This window comes from Grampus griseus, assembly GCF_964374135.1.
Source record: "Grampus griseus genome assembly, chromosome: 10".
Taxonomy (NCBI): Eukaryota; Metazoa; Chordata; class Mammalia; order Artiodactyla; family Delphinidae; genus Grampus; species Grampus griseus.
The window spans coordinates 80,572,955-80,577,749 of NC_139004.1; positions in this window are offsets into that span (position 1 = coordinate 80,572,955).

Below are 4,795 nucleotides of genomic sequence, written 5' to 3' on the forward strand. Positions count from 1 at the left end.
TTCAAAAGCACTTATTAAAATGCTGATGCCCCAAGAGCATATTGTCTGTTTTGTTCACCACTATATCATGTCATCAAGGACATTGCTTTTTCATTACTGTCTTCCTGAGTGAGAACAGTGACTGGACCACAGTTGGAGTTCAGTAAAGAATAGTTGAAGGAGTGACTTTCTTGTACCAGTTCTTCCTGACTCCTGCTGTCTGCTGGTAGCAGTTTGTTGAGCAGTGTGATGCTGTTTCAGCAATAGATTAGCGATGTGTGCCATGTGCACAGTAAGACAAAGTGAAGGCTTTTCTAATATGTTTGCCATGAATGTGTTAAACCACTCTTCTTGCCTTAGCTATCAGCTAACGTTTTGGAAAGTTAGTTGACTGCAGAGAGGAAGACCGTGTGGTACTAGGAGGTGGGGAAGGGTATTGACCAGGGGGACTAAAGGTGCTGTGAGATGGAAATGAGAATTCTGGAAAGCAGATTCTGCTGCTTCCATGTTTGGCTGAGTACTTTGCCGGAAACAGAAGAATTCCAAGCTTTTTTTATCCACTAGCTTTTTATTTGTTTTATTTAGTTTCTTCACAGATTAAGAGGTTAGGTTGTACAATGCAACAGTGTTTTAACATTTCACTAATTGAATGAAGCTAGCCATGTGCAACGAAAAGGTTTTCATGTTTATTTATCGAGATTGTGCATACACTCTGTTAATTTCACTCTTTGCACATGTATTCCTCCCTGAATTAGAGAGCAAAAAGCATTGCTGAGGCTCAGAGATAAAGGAATGATTTTAAAGAACAAAGAAATGGATTTAAAATTCCCCGTCCCCAGAATCTTATATCTTTCTCTGGTTAGGAAGCAGATGCACTCATCATTTTTCCAAAGCTAGGTTATCTCAAGGCTTTGTGTCCAAGATCAGAATGGGGGTGTCTGCAGGTATTTTATTAGGAGCTTGAAGAGAATTTGAGGGGGGGAGAGAGACTTTTTATAGCATACGTACAAAGGATCTTGTACTTCTCCCTACTCAGAGTTACAATGTGAACTACGCAGGGCTGGCTAAAGGAGCAGTCATTTGCATCTGCAATGGAGCAACGCTTTGTTGCATTTGTGAGGGGCAGTTGAGTTTTCTGTCATGTTGTCACAGATGCAGTTTGGGGCATGAGAACTCACTGCCTAACACGGTCTTCTTACTTCCCACCTTCATGATCAGTGGAGGCAGACCGTTACCCTGTACAAGAATTATTCATTTATTCATCCAACGTGTATTTAGCCCTGGACCAGCAGTCAGGTTACAGAACCAACTAAGGTCACTTGTTCCTAATGGCATCTGTCTTAATTTCTTCTAAAATAGACCCTGAGACAGAGACTTGGGTGCAGGTAGTTTTTTGGGGGGAGACAATTCCTGGAAAGCACAAATGAGAAAGTGGAAAAAGTGAGACAGAAAAGGGCAAAAAGGCAATAAAGTGTGCATAAAACAGCAGTTTAGGGCTTCCCTGGTGGCGCAGTGGTTGAGAGTGCGCCTGCCGATGCAGGGGACACGGGTTCGTGCCCCGGTCTCGGAAGGTCCCACATGCCGCGGAGCGGCTGGGCCCGTGAGCCATGGCCGCTGAGCCTGCGCGTCCGGAGCCTGTGCTCCGCAGCGGGAGAGGCCGCAGCGGTGAGAAGCCGCAGCGGTGAGAAGCCCGCGTACCAAAAAAAAACCACAAAAAAACACAAAACAGCAGTTTAGGGCTGGAGGCAACTAGGGCTCAGTTCTCCTGGGGAACCTCTGAGAAACAACGTGGAAAATGTACAAAATCTCCCTATTAGAGTGAGGGCTGGGTCATTGATTTACCCACATATATTGAAGGTTCCAGCAAAGCTCCCAGCCCAGGAGAGAGCACTCAGGCAGAGGATGAGAAACACTGATTCCTGAGTTGAGACGTTGTCGGTGTGCCAGGGACTGTTTACCATAGCTACAGGTGAACCAAGGAGATATGGAGCAGTGCATCAGTAGCATTTACTACAAAATCCTCGCTTTCTGTGCTCCAAGGCAGGGTCCATTTTGGAGCCAACAAACTTCAGACTGAGATAGAGCAAGGGCCGCCATGTAAGGCTGTGTGGGTTGTGCACTGTAACACTCCAAGGGTTGCCACTTGCGTAGAATGCAGTGTAATTATTGTCCCCCAGAGCTGTGCAAGGAAAAATCTGTGAAACATACACATGAATTACATTGTGATTGGCACCCCTTGGAGCCATGCAGCACCTAGTCAGCAAAGCTGTACACACAGTTTCTCTTACAAAAAAGTCCTCCTATGAAGGGTAGATATTATTTTTGGAAGAGTGAATAAATTATTGTAAAGCATTAGAGGACATTTCAGAAAAAAGGGACTTCAGTTAATATGTTTGTATCAGCGCAGTGATAGTTATAGATTCTAAATGGCTATCAGACTTGAGATCCAGATGGCTTTGCCTAACAGCATCTTTTTTTAACTTTTTAGATGGATACAGACCACACACACAGCACCTGCACCTCATTGGGAGGCCCAACTGCTACCCAAATTCATAGCCCTCTGGCCTTCCTCACCTACACAGGACAGGTATAGGTGCCGTGCATACAAGGTATAGGTGTGTCACATTAGCTCAGAGAATTTGCAGTCTCAGTTTCCTACCATTTCTTTAGACCATTCTAGTCCAGTGTGGTCCCAACAATTAGTGGTTTTACAGTAAACGAGGCATACGCAACCTTCCACATGTATCCTAATTGTCATTTCCAATGAGACAGAACTACAAGAAGACAGACTCTTAATTTGTTTCAAAGGCTGATCCTGGTTCAGCCCAGGGCCTGATGCAGTATTCTACATGATTTACTTGCAATATTCTGCATGATTCTTTGATGAATAAGAACACAATGCGTATAAAACAATGGCCCCCATCTCCAAATTCCTGCCCAAAGCAATTGACAAATGATACAAACTTTCATATAAACAAATGCATAGTTAAAACCAAGTCTTTTTAAAATTACAAATGTTTCATTGTTAATTGTAAAATATTTGAGAAAGAAGATAGGCACACAATATACATTTTAGAAATATATTTCTTTCCTTAAATTTAAATCTTGATCATAAGTTCTGTCCCAATTTTCTTGTCTACCTAAGCTTTCTTTTAGAGGACTGTTTTAGAAGTTGAGGAGAAATACAGGTGGAAAAGAAAGATGGCATAATAGATCATCTACTATTGCTGTTGATCAACTGTTGAACAGAAGTAGTTCTGTCTATTTTTCATGAATTAAAAATTCATTATATGCAAGCATAAAGTAAGCATACTGTGAGTACTTTTGTGTAAGCAGGGTACTTTCTGAGTACTTACTGAGGATAAATCTTTTTTTTTTTTTTTTTTTTTTTTGCGGTACGCGGGCCTCTCACTGTTGTAGCCTCTCCCGTTGCGGAGCACAGGCTCCGGACGCGCAGGCTCAGCAGCCATGGCTCACGGGCCCAGTCGCTCCATGGCATGTGGGATCTTCCCGGACCGGGGCACGAACCCGTGTCCCCTGCATCGGCAGGCGGACTCTCAACCACTGCGCCACCAGGGAAGCCCGAGGTTAAATCTTATATTGCATAGGAAAACACTTTATAACACTATAGAAAAATCGCTTTGTTTCTGAGGGATTACTCAACTGTATTCTTGTTTTTTTGAAGCTTGTTTTTTAATGATTCTTTCTCTAGATTTACTAAGGTAAAATGTAAGTTCTTCTTTAATCTTCTCTTTTTATATCTGCAAGCAACATATATTCTCACTGATCATCACAATGACCCTTAAAAAGAGAAATGATTACCTGCTTTTGTGAAATGGCCATCTATATTGCCAACTGGGTCACAGCAAAACTGATTTCTCATTGCCCTGGTTGGATACAGCTGTGCTTCTGAGCAAGCTCTTTTCTTGAACGGATACCTTGGCAGCAACGGCAGTGAACTCTGGGAGGGTCAGGGATCAGAGAAATTAGGATAAGGATTGTCATATGGATTCCGTATGCTCTTTGCCAGGAGCACTTACTGTGTTTTGACATCGTTTGTTTTCCAACTCTCAAAAGTAGAGGAGGAATATTTTTCTGGAGGAAAGGACACCTGAAGATTCCCACAGCATTACAAATGCTCTAGAATTGTTCTGCAGAAGTCCTGGCTGCCAGATGAACCTTCCCAGTACACACCAGCTATGCTATAGGACTGAAGATGCAACTGTGTCTTCATTCCCTCCTTCATTCCCTTCCTCCCTTTCTCTGTCCTCTCTTCATTTTTTTTTTTAACATCTTTATTGGAGTATAATTGCTTTACAGTGTTGTGTTAGTTTCTGCTGTATAACAAAATAAATCAGCTATATGCAAACGTATATCCCCATATCCCCTCCCTCTTGCGTCTCCCTCCCACTCTCCTTATCCCACCCCACTAGGTGGTTGCAAAGCACCCGGGTGATCTCGCTGTGCCATGCAGCTACTTCCTACTAGCTATTTTACATTAGGTAGTGTATATATGTCAATGCTATTCTCTCACATCATCCCAGCTTACCTTTCCCCCTCCCCGTGTCCTCAAGTACATTCTCTATGTCTGTGTCGTTATTCCTCTCCTGCCCCTAGGTTCATCAGAACATTTTTTTTTTTTTTTAGATTCCATATATATGTGTTAGCATACGGTTATTTGTTTTTCTCTTTCTGACTTACTTCACTCTGTATGACAGACTCTAGATCCATCCACCTCACTACAAATAACTCAATTTCGTTTCTTTTTATGGATGAGTGATATTCCATTGTATATATGTGCCACATCTTCTTTATC